Source organism: Salmo salar, chromosome ssa12 (genome assembly GCF_905237065.1).
Source record: "Salmo salar chromosome ssa12, Ssal_v3.1, whole genome shotgun sequence".
In the NCBI taxonomy this organism is placed as follows: Eukaryota; Metazoa; Chordata; class Actinopteri; order Salmoniformes; family Salmonidae; genus Salmo; species Salmo salar.
In genome coordinates, this window is record NC_059453.1 from 13,720,265 (window position 1) to 13,744,555 (window position 24,291).

General features: G+C 39.3%; 2 long non-coding RNA genes across 2 annotated transcripts in view; one reads left to right on the forward strand and one right to left on the reverse strand.

Moving 5' to 3' along the window:
• Nucleotides 1–11,609: 11,609 nt before the first annotated feature.
• LOC123725417 (uncharacterized) lies at nucleotides 11,610–13,634 on the reverse strand. Its single transcript, XR_006757883.1, has 2 exons — nucleotides 13,354–13,634; nucleotides 11,610–12,022 (listed from the first exon to the last, which is right to left on the reverse strand). It is a non-coding gene; the product is annotated as an uncharacterized lncRNA (long non-coding RNA).
• LOC106594610 (uncharacterized) overlaps nucleotides 12,883–24,291 on the forward strand; it is a 35,080-nt gene continuing 23,671 nt past the window's right edge. Inside the window, exon 1 of the long non-coding RNA XR_006757882.1 lies at nucleotides 12,883–13,133. This is a non-coding gene — a long non-coding RNA (uncharacterized lncRNA). The remainder of the gene's footprint in view (nucleotides 13,134–24,291) is intronic.

Consider the following 24,291-nt stretch of genomic DNA (forward strand, 5'->3'; position numbering starts at 1 on the left):
TAACTAATGTTTTTATTACATATCTCTGATATGTTTTAGAACACGTTTCCTTCCTGTATTATGTCAGAGTGACTGTCTGTCTTATAGTTTCACTATCGAGGTTTCAAACCTAGAGAGGAACCAGGCTATGAGGGGTGGCCAGTCCTCTTCTGGCTGTGCTGGGTGGAGATTATAACAGAACATAGCCAAGATGTTCAAATGTTCATAGATGACCAGCAGGGTCAAATAATAATAATCACAGTGGTTGTAGAGGGTGCAACAGGTCAGCACCTCAGGAGTAAATGTCAGTTGGCTTTTCATAGCAGATCATTCAGAGTATCTCTACCGCTCCTGGTGTCTCTAGAGAGCTGAAAACAGCAGGTCTGGGACAGGTAGCACGTCCGGTGAACAGGTCAGGATTCCATAGCCACAGGCAGAACAGTTGAAACTGGAGCAGCCGCACGACCAGGTGGACTGGGGACAGCAAGTCATCAGGCCAGGTAGTCCTGAGGCATGATCCTAGGGCTCAGGTCCTCCGAGAGAAAGAAAGAAAGAAAGAAAGAAAGAAAGAAAGAAAGAAAGAAAGAAAGAAAGAAAGAAAGAAAGAAAGAAAGAGAGAAAGAGAGAAAAAGAGAGAGAGAATTAGAGAGCGCATACTTAACTTCTCTGGGCTAGGTGGGACAGTCACGACACACTATTCAACAGCCAGTGGAATAGCATGGCGCGAAATACAAAACAGCAAAAATCTCATAATTTCATTTTCTCAAACATACAACTATTTTACACCATTTTAAAGATAAACTTCTCGTTAATCTAACCACATTGTCCGATTTCAAAAAGGCTTTATGGCGAAAGCATAAAATTAGATTATGTTAGGACATAAACGTCACAAGAAAAACCACACAGCCATTTTCCAAGCAAGGACATGCATCACAAAAAACAAAAATAGAGCTAAAATATTCACTAACCTTTGATGATCTTCATCAGATGGCACTCATAGGACTTCAAGTTACACAATACATGTATGTTTTGCTCGATAAAGTTCATATTTATATCCAAAATCCCCATTTTACATTGGCGCGTGATGTTCAGAAAATGTATTCCCACCAAACCGCCGGTGAATGTGCACATCAATTTACAAAAATACTCATCATAAACATTGATAAAATTTACAACAGTTATTGAAAGAATTATAGATATACTTCTCCTTAATACAACTGCTGTGTCAGATTTTAAAATAGCTTTACGGAGAAAGCACATTTTTCAATATTCTGAGTACATAGCTCACCATCAAAGCCAGCTATACAGATACCCGCCAAGTTCTGAGGTCAACTAAACTCAGAATTAGTATTATAAATATTCTCTTACCTTTGCTGATCTTCATCAGAATGCACTCCCAGGACTGCTACTTCCACAAGAAATGTTATTTTTGTTCGAAATACTCCATATTTATGTCCAAATACCTCCGTTTTGTTCGTGCGTTCAGATCACTATCCAAAGGCATAACGCGCAAGCGTAAATCCAGACACGAAAAGTCAAAAAGTTCCATTACCGTTCGTAGAACAATCAATCGTTAGGGTCTTTTTAACATAAAACGTCGAGCTCGCGCATCACCAAGTCCTTTGTCCTCAGGCAGTCCACTCATTGACTGAGCTCCTATTTTCTTCCCAGTAACAGGAGAAGGATGAAACACGTTTCTAAAGGCTGTTGACAGCCAATGGAAGCCTTAGGAAGTGTAACGTGACCCCACAGACACTGTCGTTTTGATAGGGATTCAAAAGAAGAACTACAATTCTCAGATTTCCCACTTCCTGGTTGGATTTTTCTCAGGTTTTTGCCTGCCATATGAGTTCTGTTATACTCACAGACATCATTCAAACTGTTTTAGAAACTTCAGAGTGTTTTCTATCCAAATCTACTAATAATATGCTAATATTTGACTCTGGCCCGAGTATTAGGCAGTTTACTCTGGGCACGCTTTTCATCCGAAAATTAAAATACTGCCCCCTATACCTTAAAAAGTTAAATTCACACCGGATAAGACAGGAGAAATACTGCAGATATAACAGACTGACCCTAGCCCCACGACACATAAACTATTGCAGCATAAATACTAGAGGCTGAGACAGGAGGGGTCGGGAGACACTGTGGCCCCGTCCGACGATACCCCCGGACAGGGCCAAACAGGCAGGATATAACCCCACCCACTTTGCCAAAGCACAGCCCCCACACCACTAGAGGGATATCTTCAACCACCAACTTACCATACTGAGACAAGGCCGAGTATAGCCCACGAAAATCTCCGCCACGGCACAACCCAAGGGCGGGTGCCAACCCGGACAGGAAAATCACATCAGTGACTCAACCCAGTCAAGTGATGCACCCCTCCTAGGGACGGCATGGAAGAGCACCAGTAAGCCAGTGACTCAGCCCCTGTAATAGGGTTTGAGGCAGAGAATCCCAGTGGAGAAAGGGGATATCAGATATCACAACATATATAGCCTGTTATGAGAACAGCAGGAGGAATGAATGGATATCGCAACATATATAGGCAGCTGTCACGTCCTGACCAGTATAGGGGTTATTTGTTATTGTAGTTTGGTCAGGACCTGGCAGGGGTTATTTGTTTTATATGGTTCGGGTTGTATGTGTATGTAGAGGGGTGTTTGGTTTATGTATTCTGGGGTTTTTTTGTATTGTTCTATGTTAGTATAGTTCTATGTTCTGTCTAGTCTATTGTAGTTCTATGTTTAGTTTATTGGGGTTGGACCTTCAATTGGAAGCAGCTGGTAATCGTTGCTTCTGATTGAAGGTCCTATAATTAGGAGTTTGTTTTCATGGGGGTTTTGTGGGAGGTTGTTCTTGTATTGCTGTATGTTGCCTTCAAGGCAGTTTTTTTTGTCGTTCATCGTATTCTTGTTTTGTTGGTTATAAGTGTTCACATTAAAAGTTTAATTATGAGCACTCAACCCGCTGCACCTTGGTCCATTCCTCACGACGAATGTTACAGCTGCTATGAGTACAGGAGGAGGGATGAACACATAAGTTATAAAGCAGAGAGGAATGGAATGGTCTAATACATGTGAAACAGGTCGCTATTTTGGTGAAATGGCAGAGGAAAGACGATGTAACTGTGTAACTGTTGTGAATGTTGTATTGTCAATTTGTTTTCTACTGCACGGCACAGTACGTGATACTGCAACGTTTCCCCACGGGGACAATGAAGTCAGTAAAGATAAGTATATCACCTCGGAGAGATACATTTTCTCCTCTATTGCCCTTTCTATCACAATATACAATGTGAAATATTGTGTTTAGTATGTCTGTATAATCACATCTTGTTTCCCTATTATACAGCCTGAACGTAATGAAAAGTGGATCCTTTTTGAGGGGAAATTTGAAACCCCATTGGAGCTCACAGGTCTATTTCTTCTATCTTTTCTCATACCTCTCCCTCCAGAACTTCATCCATTCAGCCAGCAGCAAACCACCCTGCGTCCCACAGCTGGTTTGCTTCTGACGCTAAGCAGAGTTGGTCCTGGTCAGTCCCTGGATGGGAGACTAGCTCCTGCTGGTACTGGTGTTGGTGAGCCAGTAGGAGGCAGCCTTTCCTCTGGTCTATAAAAATATCCCAATCCCCAGGGCAGTGATTGGGGACATTGTCCTGTGTAGGGTTCTGTCTTTTGGATGGGATGTTAAATGGGGCTTCTGACTCTCTGTGGTCACTAAAGATCCCAGGGCACTTATCGTAAGAGTAGGAGTGTTAACCCTGGTGTCCTGGTTAACCTCTTACATCTAGGGATTCCGCTAGCGGAACACCTGCTCCAATATCCAATGATAGGCGTGGCGCGAATTACAAATTCCTCAAAAATACAAAAACTTCAATTTTTCAAACATATGACTATTTCACAGCATTTTAAAGACAAGACTCTCCTTTATCTAACCACACTGTCCGATTTCAAAAAGGCTTTACAGCGAAAGCAAAACATTAGATTATGTCAGCAGAGTACCAAGCCAGAAATAATCAGACACCCATTTTTCAAGCTAGCATATAATGTCACAAAAACCCAGAAGACAGCTAAATGCAGCACTAACCTTTGATGATCTTCATCAGATGACACACCTAGGACATTATGTTATACAATACATGCATGTTTTGTTCAATCAAGTTCATATTTATATCAAAAAACAGCTTTTTACATTAGCATGTGACGTTCAGAACTAGCATACCCCCCGCAAACTTCCGGGGAATTTGCTAACAATTTACTAAATTACTCACGATAAACGTTCACAAAAAGCATAACAATTATTTTAAGAATGATAGATACAGAACTCCTCTATGCACTCGATATGTCCGATTTTAAAATAGCTTTTTGGTGAAAGCACATTTTGCAATATTCTAAGTACATAGCCCAGCCATCACGGGCTAGCTATTTAGACACCCGGCAAGTTTAGCACTCACCAATATTAGATTTACTATTATAAAAGTTTGATTACCTTTTGTTGTCTTCGTCAGAATGCACTCCCAGGACTGCTACTTCAATAACAAATGTTGGTTTGGTCCAAAATAATCCATCGTTATATCCGAATAGCGGCGTTTTGTTCGTGCGTCCCAGACACTATCCGAAATGGTAAATCAGGGTCGTGCGCATGGCGCAATTCGTGACAAAAAAAGTCTAAATATTCCATTACCGTACTTCGAAGCATGTCAACCGCTGTTTAAAATCCATTTTTATGCCATTTTTCTCGTAAAAAAGCGATAATATTCCGATCGGGAATGTCCATTTAGCTAAACAGAGGAAAGAAAACAAAGTTTTCGGTCGATGTGTTCTCAGTCAATTTACCTGATAAAATAAGTCATAAATAAATAAAAGCAGCCAATATTTTAATTCTGGATTTTCAAGATTAATAACACTGTAAATGCAATTAGGAATGATGAATACAGTGTCATATAAAGCCATGTGGGCTGGGCATTATGAAGACCCTTAATAATACAATCAATCAAATCAAACCTACCTTAAATTTGTGTGTGAATTGAATTCAAACTCAAAGGCTGTCTGTGATGTTCCTGCATCATCATTCCTTAAATCACAGACAGTATTCAGAGCTGGTTACTTGTGGAATAGACACGAACTAGAATGCGGTTTTAACCAATCAGCATTCAGGATTAGACCCAGCCATTGTATAAAAGGGTATAACTGTCCTGAATCGCTAGTACATCTGTAGTTCTCTGAGTCTCAATAAAATACCAGAGGGGAAAACTCATTAGAATGAAGGATGATTTTATTTGTTTTTACATCAGCAAGTAGAGAGTGAATTACATCTCACATGTAAATACAAACAAAACAAGTCTGATGTTGGCAAACAAACAGGATGAGACAAGCACAAGTAGCCATGAAACCAGGAAATCAACCAGAAGGTGGGAACCATTCTTTAATAACATTGGTGGACAGTGGACACTAATGAACAGAAAAACATTCGTTTAGGTGGGAGATGGTGCTGGTGACTGAAGCTCAAAGGAGGGTTAGGGTACTTTTTAACATTAGCTGAGCCATAAAAAAGTTGTCGTGTCTGTGACTATCATTAAATGTGAAGACTGCTTTTTTATCAAATAAATTCTCTGTGTAATTATTATTATGTGATTAAACTAATCATGCAAACTTGAATTAACTAGGAAGTCGGGGCACAACGGGAAATTTTTATAGAGTCTCTATTTCCCGAATCGACTCTTCAGATATTTTCATATCTTATCGAGTACAGTCTTGTATTAATGTATTATTATTACCTCATCAGTTCTCATTATTGAATGTCGCAAACCCTTGGATGTCTGCACGAACCCTAGCATAAATGATGACCCAGCGATATACAAATTGGCTTAATTATTTATTTACTAACTAACTAAATAAGCACAGAAATACATAACAAACAGTAGATATTGGTTACTAACACAATGCATTGATAAGTCCCTTGTGGGCTAAGCCGGTATGACAGCTTGGTAGACAATGGAAAAGGGTGGGGACAGATAAAAGAGCGGGAAAGACTAAATGGATTCACTACACACAGTTGATAATTAATTAATTGAAATGCTAATGGTTTGCACATGAACGGCTGCTCATTCGAGAAAAATTGCAATGTATATATTTACGCCCATATGTCGTTGTTGTCTTCTCTGTTGGAATCCGGTCCGTCTGCTGGAGAGTCAGTTCATCACTCTCTGGTTAACTTCCCCAGAAGTCACAATGTTTTTTCTGTGTTTGTAGCTTCCTCAGTGGCTCTGGATAGTGTAGGTTGTAATGAATACGTCAGGTGTACAGATGGTCGTTGCATAAAACAGATGCTTCCACGGTTGTCGGTATTCTCGTACTAGACTTACGTAATTTCCAGCTGCAGACTACATCTAGCATTTGCTCTTATTCTGTAGTCATCGCTAGTCTCAGAGTTGAACCATTTCCAGCCGTGTAGCCAACACTACACGCTGTCTGGTCTCCTGGGCCTATAGAGTTGTAGTTCTTAACCATTTAAACATGTAGCATCAGTTCCATATTTTCTGGTCTTGAAGTCTTAAACCATTTGTCAGCTGTGTTGCCACTGCTGCACGCTGTCTGGTCCAATGTAAATTTCGTCAGGAGTGGGTTTTATACACTTCTGAGAAAATGGTCCATGACGCCGACGTAATGTCTATGCTCACGTTGGCGTGGCCACTGATTTGGTTAACTTTATATGAAAACCCATATTTTCTCATTTAGAAGGTTAACATCACATTACATCTTTTCAAAAATAGGTTCATGTTTAATCACATACGTTTCACAAAATGTAGATGTAAACCTGATAATTGAAAAGTGTCCACAAACAGAGATACAGTAATGTGTGTTTCCTGTCCTTCATGAGATCACCAAATAAAACACACTCGTCATGACTGTCCCTTAGTGTCCACGGTCCATTCCCACATTCTCAAAAGTAGAAATATTGTTTAATTAATCAAACTTTTGATGTCCAAGTGCCTCTCTGTATTCCAGTTTACATTCCAAACTTGAACACTACAGAGCATAGGGGCAGCGTATTTTATGACCGACCATAAAACAGCCGACTTCCCGCTCTCCCCCTCTACGAGAGAGAGCATGCTGTAGAGCGGATCCACTGTAACCTGATCCTTCAGATCGTCACAGGAGAGTCATGACACAGTCATAGAAACAGACAGCATATTTTCCAGAATCCTTCTTTATTATAAACTGGGTGGTTGGAGCCGTGAATACTGATTGGCTGACAGCCGTGGTATAGCAGACCGTATTCCATGGGTATGACAAAAAAAATGTTTTTACTACTAATTACATTGGTAACCAGTTTATAATAGCAATAAGGCACCTCAGGGGTTTGTGGTATATGGCGCTGCATTGTGCCTAAGAACAGCCCTTAGCCGTGGTAAATATTTTTTTTTAACTGGGCAAGTCAGTTAAGAACAAATTCTTATTTACAATGACGGCCTAGGAACAGTGGGTTAACTGTCATATTTAGGGGCAGAACGACAGATTTTTACCTTGTCAGCTCGAGGATTCAATCTAGCAACCTTTCGGTTAATGGCTCAATGCTCTAACCACTAGGCTACCACGCCCCCACGCCCCCTCGTGTGTACCACGGTAAAGGAGGTGCAGTGGTTTTTAGGGTTTGCCAATTACTACCGAAGGTTTATCTGGGGTTTTGGGCAGGTGGCTGCTCCCATTACCTCACTGCTGAAGGCGGGACCGGTGTGTCTACGGTGGTCAGCCGAGGCGGACAGAGCGTTTTGGCGCTTGCAGACTCTGTTTACCCAGGCTCCCGTGTTGGCTCATCCGGATCCCTCTTTGGCATTCGTGGTGGAGGTGGACGCATCCGAGGCTGGGATTGGAGCCGTACTCTCACAGAGCTCCTGAGCTTTCTTTTCGAGGAAGCTCAGCTTGGTGGAGTGTAACTATGACGTGGGGGACCGGGAGTTGCTAGCTGTCGTAAAAGGTGTGGAGGCATTGGCTTGAGGGGGCTCAACACCCTTTCCTCATCTGGACTGACCACCGTAATCTGGAGTACATCCGGGCGGCGAGGAGACTGAACCCTCGCCAGGCAAGGTGGGCGATGTTTTTTACCCGATTCAGATTTACGATCTCGTATAGACCAGGTTCCCAGAACGCCAAGGCAGACGCACTGTCCCGTCTGTAAGATACAGAGGAGCGGTTCATCGATCCCACCCCTATACTTCCGGCCTCGTGTCTGGTGGCTCCTGTGGTGTGGGAGGTGGACGCGGACATCGAGCGGGCATCTCGGTCAGAGCCTACTCCACCTCAGTGTCCAGCTGGACGGAGGTACGTTCCGCTTGGTGTTTGCGACAGGTTGATTCGGTGGGCTCACACGTTACCCTCCTCTGGTCATCCGGGAATCGATAGGATGGTGCGATGCCTTAGGGGGAAGTACTGGTGGGCCACTTTAGCTAAGGACGTGAGGGTTTATGTCTCCTCCTGTTCGGTGTGCGTTCAGTGCAAGGCTCCTAGGCACCTTCCTAGAGGGAAGTTACAACCCCTTCCCGTTCCACAGCAGCCTTTGTCACACCTGTCAGTGGACTTCCTGACCGATCTTCCTCCGTCCCAGGGCAACACCACGATCTTGGTTGTTGTGGATCGGTTTTCTAAGTCCTGTCGTCTCCTCCCTTTGCCCGGTCTCCCTACGGCCCTACAGACTGCGGAGGCCCTGTTTACACACGTCTTCCGGCACTACGGGGTGCCTGAGGACATAGTTTCTGATCGGGGTCCCCAGTTCACGTCCCGGGTTTGGAAGGCGTTTATGGAGCGTCTGGGGGTCTCGTGCAGCCTGACCTCAGGTTTTCACCCCGGGAGTAATGGGCAGGTGGAGAGAGTAAACCAGGATGTGGGTAGGTTTCTGTGGTCGTATTGCCAGGACCGGCCAGGGGAGTGGGCGAGGTACGTTCCATGGGCAGAGATGGCCCAGAACTCACTCCGCCACTCCTCAACTAACCTTTCGCCCTTTCAGTGCGTGTTGGGGTATCAACCGGTCCTGGTACCGTGGCATCAGAGCCAGACCGAGGCTCCGGTGGTGGAGGACTGGGTGAAGCACTTGAGGGAGACCTGGAAAACCGTCCACGGGCACCTGAAACGGGCCGAAGGGCGGCAGAAGGCAAGCGCTGACCGCCACCGCAGTGAGGCCCCGGTGTTCACACCAGGGGACCGGGTCTGGCTCTCGACCCGAAACCTGCCCCTCCGCCTGCCCTGCCGGAAGCTGGGTCCACGGTTTGTGGGGCCATTTAAAGTCCTGAGGAGAATAAACGAGGTGTGTTATAGGTTACAGCTCCCCCTTATTACCGTATTAACTCCTCGTTTCATGTGTCTCTCCTCAGGCCGGTGGTAGCTGGTCCGCTTCAAGAAGCTGAGGTGCGGGAGGTCCCTCTGCCCCCCCTGGACGTCGAGGGGTCCCCGGCGTATGCAGTGCGATCCATACTAGATTCCAGACGTCGGGTGGGGGGCCTGCAGTAACTCGTGGATTGGGAGGGGTCCGGAGGAGAGATGCTGGGTGCCGGTGGAGGACATCTTGGACCCATCTCTGCTGAGTGAGTTTCACCGCCTCCATCCAGATCGCCCTGCGCCTCGTCCTCTGGGTCGTCCTCGAGGCCGGCGTTGGCGCGCTGCGGGAGCCGCGCCTCGGGGGGGGGGGTACTGTCACGACTTCCACCGAAGGTGGCTCCTCTCCCTGTTCGGGCGGTGCTCGGCGGTCGTCGTCGCCGGCCTACTAGCTGCCACCGATCCATTTTTCCATTTCGTTTGTGTCTGTTTTGTTTTACACCTGTGTCCTATTAGTTAATTTCGGTGGGTTTATTAACCCCCGCTTCCTGCTATTCTTTGTGTGGGATTATTATTGCTGTTGTTGCTACGGTAGGGGTGCGTGTTTGCGCCACAGGGTTTGTTTTCTCACGGTCGTGTTTTACCGTTGTAGTTTATTCAGGAGTAGAGGTTTCTCCTCCGTGTGTATCGTTTATTTCCCTGTGTGTGGCAACTTTGTTGGGTGTGTTTCCCACCTGTTGTCGTCGTGTTTGGGACATTCTAATAAATGTTTGTTCTTCTGGAATCCTTGCTCTCCTGCTCCTGACTTTTGCTCCTACCTCTCTTAGGAGGCCCGTAACAGCTATGTTTATGGATTGTACACTTTGTTGATAGAGGCACCACATTAGGGGGGGGGGGTTACACAGCAGTGACGATGGTGAGGTATTCTAGATCAAGAGAATAAAAGGACTTGACTTCTTGTATGTTACCACGGTGACTTAATCATGAAACAAACACCTCCTTTTCTTTTTCCCAGAGGGTTCTTTCTTCCTGTCCGTGTGATGGAAGGAGAACCCCACTGACTGAATGGATGGGGACGGTATATCCGGAGAGAGCCATGATTACGTAAAACAGAGTCCCTGATATCTTTTTGTACTCCAGGGAAAAATACTGTACCCTAACCGTACCCTTATTTCTAAGAGTGTAGATTCACCCCTTCCACATATTCTAGACTGACCCTTCAGCCCTGTATCTACAAATCTTTTTTAAACCCTGTTCTAGCTGTGTGTGTGAAATTTGGTGCCTCTATCACCAAAGTTACAATACAAAAACATAGCTTCCCCTCTTCGTGGATTGTCAATGGTACAATTTCTGCAATGTTTTAATAGTTGTAGCTGGTATTTTCAAACTTGGTTATATTACATATAAGTTGAAAGGTAATTTCATGATCTTTTAGAACTACTTGTATGAGGGTTTTCTTTTTAAAGCAATTTATAGAGGTAATTCTGATGTGTACCCTAGAGGTCAAAGGTAACATTTCTGTTGACCTGAACATTCTGAAAATGTGTCTGACGGATAGCTGTGAATCTTAGCTTTCCAATGATGAGGGAATACGTGATCAATAACTTCTTGTTATACTGGCATTGTTTGTCATAGGGTAAAATCCCGATGGGAAAAATGGATGGGATGGATGGATGAAAGAGTGATAACACAGAGAAAGCTCCCATTGCTACACTGCTATCATACATTTTCAAACTTTAGGGAAATAGACCTTCAACAAAAATCTCTGAGACATCGTCACCCGAAGTGAGCTGGTCCGACCCCCCTGGCTCATGAACTAGATCAGGGGTGTCAAACTCATTCCATGGAGGGCCTATTGTCTGCAGGTTTTTGTTTTTGTCCTTTCAATTAAGACCTAGACAAACAGGTGAGGGGAGTGCTTTACTAATCAGTGACCTTAATTCATAAATCAAGTAAAAGGGAGGAGCGAAAACCCGCAGACTGAGTGTCTGCGGGTTTTCGCTCCTCCCTTTTAAATGTTGTAAATGACTAGTCGAACCCACAAATGCTGATGCTCCAGATACTCAACTAGTCTAAGGAAGGCCAGTTTTAGCTGTGCTAACATAATTGCAAAAGGGTTTTCTAATTATCAATTAGCCTTTTAAAATTATAAACTTGGATTAGCTAACACAATGTGCTACAGGAACACAGGAGTGATGGTTGCTGATAATGGGCCTCTGTACGCCTATGTAGATATTCCATAAAAAATCTGCCGTTTCCAGCTGCAATAGTCATTTACAACATTAACAATGTCTACACTGTATTTCTGATCAATTTGATGTTTTTTAATGGACAAAAAAAATGTGCTGTTCTTTCAAAAACAAAGACATTTCTAAGTGACCCCAAACTTTTGAACGGTAGTATATATAAAAAAATAAAAAAATGTTATGCAGTTCAATTTGTTTTCCTTTCATATTGGCCAGGGCCCTTATTTAGAGATTGTGAATGCACCGGAGCAAACAGAATTAACATGCATACTCTCAAGTATTGTCTTATGCACGGCTGTGGGATGGTCATATTTACCCATCATCATGATGCAACAACTTGATGGCCACATCAAACCTCCACTTTATATGCCTGGCCTTGTGGATCTGTCCAAATCCCCCTCCACCAATCACTTCCCAGTCCTGCAGGCTGTCATTACCGATCAAGTCCAGTGCCAGGCTGCTGGGCAGGGGCAGCGCCAACTTTCATTAAAAAATATATATTAAAAAACACTGATGTTAAATACTTTAACTCAGACTTATCAAAATAGCATGAAGACATTTACAATCAAGATATGGAGTTGACACAAAAAGTAGATAACAGACTATCGCAACTCAGTTATTTAGCCAAATTAGTTTTCGCTTTACTTCTATATTGCGTCCCAAAGGTTGTGTTCCCCTGCTCAGCGGTTGCATTAATCAACCAATGGTTGAGGGGCATATCATCAACTGTGCCGTTAGGCACCAGATTGCTATAACATATGATGTGGTTAGCTGATATATAAAATAGCTATCCAGCCATTGTAAGATCTGGCATGCGTCAGTAATGTCTGACCAATGGAGCATGACCATAATTTATTTAAAATGCAGTCATTTAATATATATATATATATATATATATATATATATATATAATATATATATTAGTATATATATATATATATATATATATATATATATTAATATAAATATATATATTAGTATATATATATATATATATATATATATATATATATATAAAATTACATTCGTATTGGGTGGGGGGGTTCTGAATTAATGTAAATTTAGAAAATGCAAAAATAAAGTTGTTTTAGACCGGCAAACTGTCGAAAGAGACATTATACAGCTGGTGGGAATTGTAGTTCATGTTTGTAGTTCTAAATAAACGGATGTAACTTTTCGGCTTCGCGCTTCTTGTTGGCAGTCAAGTACAGAGCTTCGAAACCCAGAGGTGCAATATCGCTAGACTTCCGGGAAAGACTGCGAAACACACCACCAGACCAGGCCGGGTTTGGGGTTTCAGAAGTAAATTACAGAAGTGAAAGATTCTTTCGAAGTTGTTAACTTTCTCGAAATCTAAAGGCACAAACTAGATTGGGGCCAATGTCTTAAGTAGTTGAACATGGTATTACTCCAACCTCTGATAGTGAAAACTGACACGTTTTCATTTTCGTAAAAAACGTTATATCAAAGGAGTGCCTTTGAGTTGACGGTCTGCACATGCGCATTTCGCGTTAGACTAGATTAAGTCATCAGTTTTTGAATAGCTTCATACTGAACGGTCTTTGTCAAATACTTTGAAAACCGGCAAATGGTAAGTAAATTCACCCGGAAACACTTACACGTTTTAATATTTATCTTATATGATCGCGTATTCATGTCTTTGACAATGCAAACTTTTAGACTCATTTTTAGCGTACAAAATAAAGATACGGAAGTTAAATTTCAGGATCTGACAGTTTCTTCGACGTAAATAATGTAAATGTTATTCAATAGAAAATGTTATTAGCAATCATTATGAAACAACCACGTACCTGCATTTGGTGTGATTTATCGAAACTGTTGGCCAATCGTGTGCAAATCGATGTAGGCTTCTTGGTTCAGTTCAGCGAAGCATGAATTACTCGCTGATAGTTTATAGGAAATGAGTCTGGCTGCTCTTTATCTGGGAGTAGTGGGGATTTCCACTCTTATGCCATTTGCTTTCACGTCATTTCTGGTGAAATATAATTCATGCAGAATTTACTGATTCTGTTAGATATTAAGACAACAACAATAACAACATTGTTGAGATTTGTAGTGACCTGATATTAGCCTATAGGTGATGGGTTGACAGTCGCTGGACCTGGGTTCGAGGTCCAGCGACTGTCAACCCATCACCTATAGGCTAATATCAGGTCACTACAAATCTCACTATTTTTTGGGTACATAAATGCTTATTTAATCATGTATATTTGGTTGATGTACTCATGTGCAGTGCTTATGAAGAAAAACACCGTTTGCAATGTAACAATTATAATAAAAGCGATTCGAGTTCATTTGAGTCTCCTCATTACCTAATTCTCCTGCCCCCTAAAAAAATCGTGATTGTAAAACGTAGATTTTCAGCCCCCACCTGATATTCTTAGAATTCATTCATTGGGCCGGCCCGGTTTTATGGTTTGCTCAATATTATAGACTATGTTTTTGAGACCAACGCGTGGCCGTTGCTGCGGTGCTCTGCGCTAATAGACATGCAACTCTCATATTTAACGGTTGCACTTCATCATATATTTACTTATAGAATCATAGCCGCGGGAAGGGTGCTGGAGGAGCACCCCTGTTTAATTGAAATACTTTTGCCGACGTTTTACTGCTGTCTGTTCACAATTTGTTTTATTATTCTGAATACTACACCAGGAGTAGGTCTATAATTTAGCCACAGAGGAACAATAGCTTCTTTTAAAAATTGCCTAGCTGTGGATTGTGTTTGTGTAGCCCAATCATAAGGCATATAGACCTAACCCAGGAACGCACGGCAAATCTGTCAGTGAACAGCATGCAGCCAGAACAAAACTTTCCCAATATTTCAAATAGGCTACAATCGCAGGAAAACACAGGTTGGAAAGCAAATGTCTCCTGCTTTAAATAGAAGACTCTAATCTGACTGTAGGCTAACAAAATATTGTATAAACTTCCAAGTAGGCCTAATGAGCAAACATTGTTTTACAAAGTAATACAAAAGAGCGAGGCTTTTGGCAAGAGAGTATTGGCCATCGCCAATGAGTGAGCTGTGCATCATTGGGTGAGTCAGTGAAAGTGGAAAGCTTTTCTAGCTCAGGAGGTTGGTGGCACCTTAAATTGGGGAGGACGGGCTTGTGTTAATGGCTGGAGCGGAATCAGTGGAATGGTATCAAACACATGGTTTCCAAGTGTTTGTTGCCATTCCATTTGCTCCGTTCCAGCCATTATTATAAACCGTCCTCCCCTCAGCAGCCTCCACTGTTTTGTAGGACTATCATTACATCTTCATATTGTACAGTATGTCACACCGAGATCTAGACTATTGATGGATTACTTTACTTAGTTTACTTTATTGACCTCAGTTTGTCAGTGTCAAAGTAGCCTGTCATTTAGATCATTTGTGCAGATTTTTAAATATTCTGCTAGTCTCCAGTCATATAAAATGAGGTAGAATTGCATGAAAGGTGTTTATAAAAGGCAATTCTTCCCTGACCCAAGTAAAAATAAAACACCATGAGAGCAACTTCTGTAAGTGTCTCTACTCTACTGCTCTATGCCTCTACTCTACTGCTCTATGCCTCTACTCTACTGCTTTATGCCTCTACTCTACTGCTCTATGCCTCTACTCTACTGCTCTACGCCTCTACTCTAATGCTCTACGCCTCTACTCTAATGCTCTACGCCTCTACTCTAATGCTCTACGCCTCTACTCTAATGCTCTATGCCTCTACTCTAATGCTCTATGCCTCTACTCTAATGCTCTACGCCTCTACTCTAATGCTCTACGCCTCTACTCTACTGCTCTACGCCTCTACTCTACTGCTCTACGCCTCTACTCTACTGCTCTACGCCTCTACTCTACTGCTCTACGCCTCTACTCTAATGCTCTATGCCACTACTCTAATGCTCTATGCCACTACGCAAATGCTATGATGTGGATGCAATGCTTTATTATAAAGAAAAAATATATCTGTTCCGGTACCTCAGAGCCTCTCAGGTCATTTTTCTGTCCTGGCACCTTCCGATTTACAACTTAAACACTGGTCATGTTGTTGTTGTTGTTGCTGTTGTTTTTATGGTTTTACAGGGTAGGATAGTCTTATCATTGGCCTGGCCATAAGTCCTGTCACACAATATCTGAATACTTGGTCAGATGATATCAGGGAAAGATATAGCAGGATGAATGTCTCTTTTAATCCCGTCATGACTAACAGGTTCAGACCCATATCAGGACTGACTTAACAGAAGTAGGTTAGCACTGGTGATGAATATGAGGGTTTCATCTCTCTTGAAAAAATGATCTATATATTCTCTGTTTCTTATCTCTTTTTATTGGGCTTTTATTCATTCCCAAATTATTAATAATTATAGTTTGATAGTTGCATCAAGAAACATGATCCATCACCAAAGTCCTTCCATCTATATACATCAGAATAGGTCCGTTTTGTGTTTTTGACCTATGAAAGGGGCCTGGCAGAAATGGATAGGGGCAATCAAGGTGTGGAAATGTCCACATACTGTATCCTTTAAAAGAGTAAGGTGGAACTACAGTACAGCTATAATACAGGTCCTAATGGCTGTCTTAGGATCAGATTACCCTGACTAAATACTAACCAAACCGTTAAAAAGTAAGGTGGAACTACAGTACAGCTATAATACAGGTCCTAATGGCTGTACTAGGATCAGATTACCCTGACTAAATACTAACCAAACCGTTAAAGAGCTAAATCATATCAGATATATAGGGGCCAATATGGAATGTAGTATGTTGCTTTATGCTGAGTCACTCACCCACTGTAGGTCTCTGAAACACAGGAGTACTCTGTGCAGCTCTGACCAGCTCCTCTTTGTAGGAAGTCAGTTGGCTCTGGACTCTATCGCCCATGATCCTTTGCTGATACTCCTCTGGGTTCTCCCCCAGTGGAACTGACTGGTGAGGTTGGAGTTTGGCCTGAGCAAGGCTCTACAACAGGATATTTAGTGATTTCTCAATCTTTAGTATTGTTTAATATTAGGAGATAAGAAAGTCAAGAATAGTTCAGAACTTACTCTGACACACTTCCATCTCAGCTCAGCCGGGGATAAGGAGACTCTCACAACAAGTAATGTTATCACACCACACTGAGGAAGTTATGGAAAACACTTACTGAATGAGGAAATCACAAACTGTGGTGTTTTAGGGTGTGTGTTGTGTGTGTGTGTGTGTGTGTGACTACAGGTCTCTCAGAATGATATTAATATACCATGTGACTACAGATCTAACAGAATGATATTAATATACCATGTGACTACAGATCTAACAGAATGATATTAATATACCATGTGACTACAGATCTAACAGAATGATATTAATATACCATGTGACTACAGATCTAACAGAATGATATTAATATACCATGTGACTACAGGTCTCTCTAACAGAATGATATTAATATACCATGTGACTACAGGTCTCTCTAACAGAATGATATTAATACACCATGTGACTACAGGTCTCTCTAACAGAATGATATTAATATACCATGTGACTACAGATCTAACAGATTGATATTAATATACCATGTGACTACAGATCTCTCTAACAGAATGATATTAATACACCATGTGACTACAGATCTCTCTAACAGAATGATATTAATATACCATGTGACTACAGGTCTCTCTAACAGAATGATATTAATATACCATGTGACTACAGATCTCTCTAACAGAATGATATTAATATACCATGTGACTACAGATCTAACAGAATGATATTAATATACCATGTGACTACAGATCTAACAGAATGATATTAATACACCATGTGACTACAGATCTCTCTAACAGAATGATATTAATATACCATGTGACTACAGATCTCTCTAACAGAATGATATTAATACACCATGTGACTACAGATCTCTCTAACAGAATTATATTAATATACCATGTGACTACAGGTCTCTCAGAATGATATTAATATACCATGTGACTACAGATCTAACAGAATGATATTAATATACCATGTGACTACAGGTCTCTCTAACAGAATGATATTAATATACCATGTGACTACAGGTCTCTCGGAACGATATTAATATACCATGTGACTACAGGTCTCTCTAACAGAATGATATTAATATACCATGTGACTACAGGTCTCTCTAACAGAATGATATTAATATACCATGTGACTACAGGTCTCTCTAACAGAATGATCTTAATTTACCATGTGACTACAGATCTCTCTAACAGAATGATATTAATATACCAGGTGACTACAGGTCTCTCTAACAGAATGATATTAATATACCATGTGACTACAGGTCTCTCTAACAGAATGATATTAATATACCATGTGACTACAGATCTAACAGAATGATATTAATACACCATGTGACTACAGATCTCTCTAACAGAATGATATTAATATACCATGTGACTACAGATCTAACAGAATTATATTAATATACCATGTGACTACAGGTCTCTCTAACAGAATGATATTAATATACCATGTGACTACAGGTCTCTCGGAACGATATTAATATACCATGTGACTACAGGTCTCTCTAACAGAATGATATTAATATACCATGTGACTACAGGTCTCTCTAACTGAATGATATTAATACACCATGTGACTACAGATCTCTCTAACAGAATGATATTAATATACCATGTGACTACAGATCTAACAGAATGATATTAATATACCATGTGACTACAGGTCTCTCGGAACGATATTAATATACCATGTGACTACAGGTCTCTCGGAACGATATTAATATAACATGTGACTACAGATCTCTCTAACAGAATGATATTAATACACCATGTGACTATAGGTCTCTCTAACAGAATGATATTAATATACCATGTGACTACAGATCTCTCTAACAGAATTATATTAATACACCATGTGACTACAGATCCCTCTAACAGAATGATATTAATATACCATGTGACTACAGATCTAACAGAATGATATTAATATACCATGTGACTACAGATCCCTCTAACAGAATGATATTAATATACCATGTGACTACAGATCTCTCTAACAGAATGATATTAATATACCATGTGACTAAAGGTCTCTCTAACATAATGATATTAATATACCATGTGACTACAGGTCTCTCGGAACGATATTAATATACCATGTGACTACAGGTCTCTCTAACAAAATGATATTAATATACCATGTGACTACAGATCTCTCTAAGAGAATGATATTAATACACCATGTGACTACAGATCTCTCTAACATAATGATATTAATATACCATGTGACTACAGGTCTCTTGGAACGATATTAATATACCATGTGACTACAGGTCTCTCCAACAGAATGATATTAATATACCATGTGACTACAGGTCTCTCGGAACGATATTAATATACCATGTGACTACAGGTCTCTCTAACAGAATGATATTAATATACCATGTGACTACAGATCTCTCTAACAGAATGATATTAATATACCATGTGACTACAGATCTCTCTAACAGAATGATATTAATATACCATGTGACTACAGATCTCTCTAACAGAATGATATTAATATACCATGTGACTACAGGTCTCTAACAGAATGATATTAATTTACCATGTGACTACAGATCTCTCTAACAGAATGATATTAATATACCATGTGACTACAGGTCTCTCTAACAGAATGATATTAATATACCATGTGACTACAGGTCTCTCTAACAGAATGATATTAATATACCATGTGACTACAGATCTCTCTAACAGAATGATATTAATATACCATGTGACTATAGGTCTCTCGGAACTATATTAATATACCATGTGACTACAGATCTCTCTAACAGAATGATATTAATATACCATGTGACTACAGATCTCTAACAGAATGATATTAATATACCATGTGACTACAGGTCTCTCTAACAGAATGATATTAATATACCATGTGACTACAGGTCTCTCTAACAGAATGATATTAATATACCATGTGACTACAGGTCTCTCTAACAGAATGATATTAATATACCATGTGACTACAGGTCTCTCTAACAGAATGATATTAATATACCATGTGACTACAGGTCTCTCTAACAGAATGATATTAATATACCATGTGACTACAGGTCTCTCTAACAGAATGATATTAATATACCATGTGACTACAGATCTAACAGAATGATATTAATACACCATGTGACTACAGATCTCTCTAACAGAATGATATTAATATACCATGTGACTACAGATCTAACAGAATGATATTAATATACCATGTGACTACAGGTCTCTCTAACAGAATGATATTAATATACCATGTGACTACAGATCTAACAGAATGATATTAATATACCATGTGACTACAGGTCTCTCGGAACGATATTAATATACCATGTGACTACAGGTCTCTCGGAACGATATTAATATAACATGTGACTACAGATCTCTCTAACAGAATGATATTAATACACCATGTGACTATAGGTCTCTCTAACAGAATGATATTAATATACCATGTGACTACAGATCTCTCTAACAGAATGATATTAATACACCATGTCACTACAGATCTAACAGAATGATATTAATATACCATGTGACTACAGATCTAACAGAATGATATTAATATACCATGTGACTACAGATCCCTCTAACAGAATGATATTAATATACCATGTGACTACAGATCTCTCTAACAGAATGATATTAATATACCATGTGACTAAAGGCCTCTCTAACATAATGATATTAATATACCATGTGACTACAGGTCTCTCGGAACGATATTAATATACCATGTGACTACAGGTCTCTCTAACAGAATGATATTAATATACCATGTGACTACAGGTCTCTCGGAACGATATTAATATACCATGTGACTACAGGTCTCTCTAACAGAATGATATTAATATACCATGTGACTACAGATCTCTCTAACAGAATGATATTAATATACCATGTGACTAAAGGTCTCTCTAACATAATGATATTAATATACCATGTGACTACAGGTCTCTCGGAACGATATTAATATACCATGTGACTACAGGTCTCTCTAACAAAATGATATTAATATACCATGTGACTACAGATCTCTCTAAGAGAATGATATTAATACACCATGTGACTACAGATCTCTCTAACATAATGATATTAATATACCATGTGACTACAGGTCTCTCGGAACGATATTAATATACCATGTGACTACAGGTCTCTCTAACAGAATGATATTAATATACCATGTGACTACAGGTCTCTCGGAACGATATTAATATACCATGTGACTACAGGTCTCTCTAACAGAATGATATTAATATACCATGTGACTACAGATCTCTCTAACAGAATGATATTAATACACCATGTGACTACAGATCTAGCAGAATTATATTAATACACCATGTGACTACAGATCTAACAGAATGATATTAATATACCATGTGACTACAGATCTCTCTAACAGAATGATATTAATATACCATGTGACTACAGATGTAACAGAATTATATTAATACACCATGTGACTACAGGTCTCTCTAACAGAATGATATTAATACACCATGTGACTACAGATCTAACAGAATGATATTAATATACCATGTGACTACAGATCTAACAGAATGATATTAATATACCATGTTACTACAGATCTCTCTAACAGAATGATATTAATACACCATGTGACTACATATCTCTCTAACAGAATGATATTAATACACCATGTGACTACAGGTCTCTCTAACAGAATGATATTAATATACCATGTGACTACAGGTCTCTCTAACAGAATGATATTAATTTACGATGTGACTACAGATCTTTCTAACATAATTATATTAATTTACCATGTGACTACATATCTCTCTAAAAGAATGATATTAATACACCATGTGACTACAGATCTCTCTAACAGAATGATATTAATATACCATGTGACTACAGGTCTCTCTAACAGAATGATATTAATATACCATGTGACTACAGATCTAACAGAATGATATTAATATACCATGTGACTACAGGTCTCTCTAACAGAATGATATTAATATACCATGTGACTACAGGTCTCTCTAAGAGAACAATATTAATATACCATGTGACTACAGGTCTCTCTTACAGAATGATATTAATATACCATGTGACTACAGATCTAACAGAATGATATTAATATACCATGTGACTACAGATCTCTCTAACAGAATGATATTAATATACCATGTGACTACAGGTCTCTCTAACAGATTGATATTAATATACCATGTGACTACAGATCTCTCTAACAGAATGATATTAATATACCATGTGACTACAGATCTAACAGAATGATATTAATACACCATGTGACTAAATGTCTCTCTAACAGAATGATATTAATACACCATGTGACTACAGATCTCTCTAACAGAATGATATTAATATACCATGTGACTACAGATCTAACAGAATTATATTAATACACCATGTGACTACAGGTCTCTCTAACAGAATGATATTAATATACCATGTGACTACAGATCTCTCTAACAGAATGATATTAATATACCATGTGAATACAGATCTAACAGAATGATATTAATATACCATGTGACTACAGATCTCTAACAGAATTATATTAATATACCATGTGACTACAGATCTCTAACAGAATTATATTAATATACCATGTGACTACAGATCTCTCTAACATAACGATATTAATATACCATGTGACTACAGATCTAACAGAATGCTATTAATATACCATGTGACTACAGATCTCTAACAGAATTATATTAATATACCATGTGACTACAGATCTCACTAACATAACGATATTAATATACCATGTGACTGCAGGTCTCTCTAACAGAATGATATTAATATACCATGTGACTACAGATCTCTCTAACAGAATGATATTAATATACCATGTGACTACAGGTCTCTAACAGAATGATATTAATATACCATGTGACTACAGATCTCTCTAACAGAATGATATTAATATACCATGTGACTACAGATCTCTCTAACAGAATGATATTAATATACCATGTGACTACAGATCTAACAGAATGATATTAATATACCATGTGACTACAGATCTCTCTAACAGAATGATATTAATATACCATGTGACTACAGGTCTCTCTAACAGATTGATATTAATATACCATGTGACTACAGATCTCTCTAACAGATTGATATTAATATACCATGTGACTACAGATCTCTCTAACAGAATGATATTAATACACCATGTGACTACAGATCTAACAGAATTATATTAATACACCATGTGACTACAGGTCTCTCTAACAGAATGATATTAATATACCATGTGACTACAGATCTAACAGAATGATATTAATACACCATGTGACTACAGGTCTCTCTAACAGAATGATATTAATACACCATGTGACTACAGATCTCTCTAACAGAATGATATTAATATACCATGTGACTACAGATCTAACAGAATGATAGTAATATACCATGTGACTACAGGTCTCTCTAACATAACGATATTAATATACCATGTGACTACAGGTCTCTCGGAACGATATTAATATACCATGTGACTACAGGTCTCTCTAACAGAATGATATTAATTTACCATGTGACTACAGATCTCTCTAACAGAATGATATTAATATACCATGTGACTACAGGTCTCTCGGAACGATATTAATATACCATGTGACTACAGGTCTCTCTAACAGAACGATATTAATATACCATGTGACTACAGGTCTCTCTAACAGAATGATATTAATATACCATGTGACTACAGATCTAACATAATAATATTAATACACCATGTGACTACAGGTCTCTCTAACAGAATGATATTAATACACCATGTGACTACAGATCTCTCTAACAGAATGATATTCATATACCATGTGACTACAGATCTCTCTAACAGAATGATATTAATATACCATGTGACTACAGATCTAACAGAATGATATTAATACACCATGTGACTACAGGTCTCTCTAACAGAATGATATTAATATACCATGTGACTACAGATCCCTCTAACAGAATGATATTAATATACCATGTGACTACAGGTCTCTCTAACAGAATGATATTAATATACCATGTGACTACAGATCTAACAGAATGATAGTAATATACCATGTGACTACAGGTCTCTCTAACAGAATGATATTAATATACCATGTGACTACAGATCTCTCTAACAGAATGATATTAATATACCATGTGAATACAGATCTAACAGAATGATATTAATATACCATGTGACTACAGATCTCTAACAGAATTATATTAATATACCATGTGACTACAGATCTCTCTAACATAACGATATTAATATACCATGTGACTACAGATCTAACAGAATGCTATTAATATACCATGTGACTACAGATCTCTAACAGAATGATATTAATATACCATGTGACTACAGATCTAACATAACGATATTAATATACCATGTGACTACAGATCTCTAACAGAATTATATTAATATACAATGTAACTACAGATCTCACTAACATAACGATATTAATATACCATGTGACTGCAGGTCTCTCTAACAGAATGATATTAATATACCATGTGACTACAGATCTCTCTAACAGAATGATATTAATATACCATGTCACTACAGGTCTCTCAGAATGATATTAATATACCATGTGACTACAGATCTAACAGAATGATATTAATATACCATGTGACTACAGATCTAACAGAATGATATTAATATACCATGTGACTACAGATCTCTCTAACAGAATGAT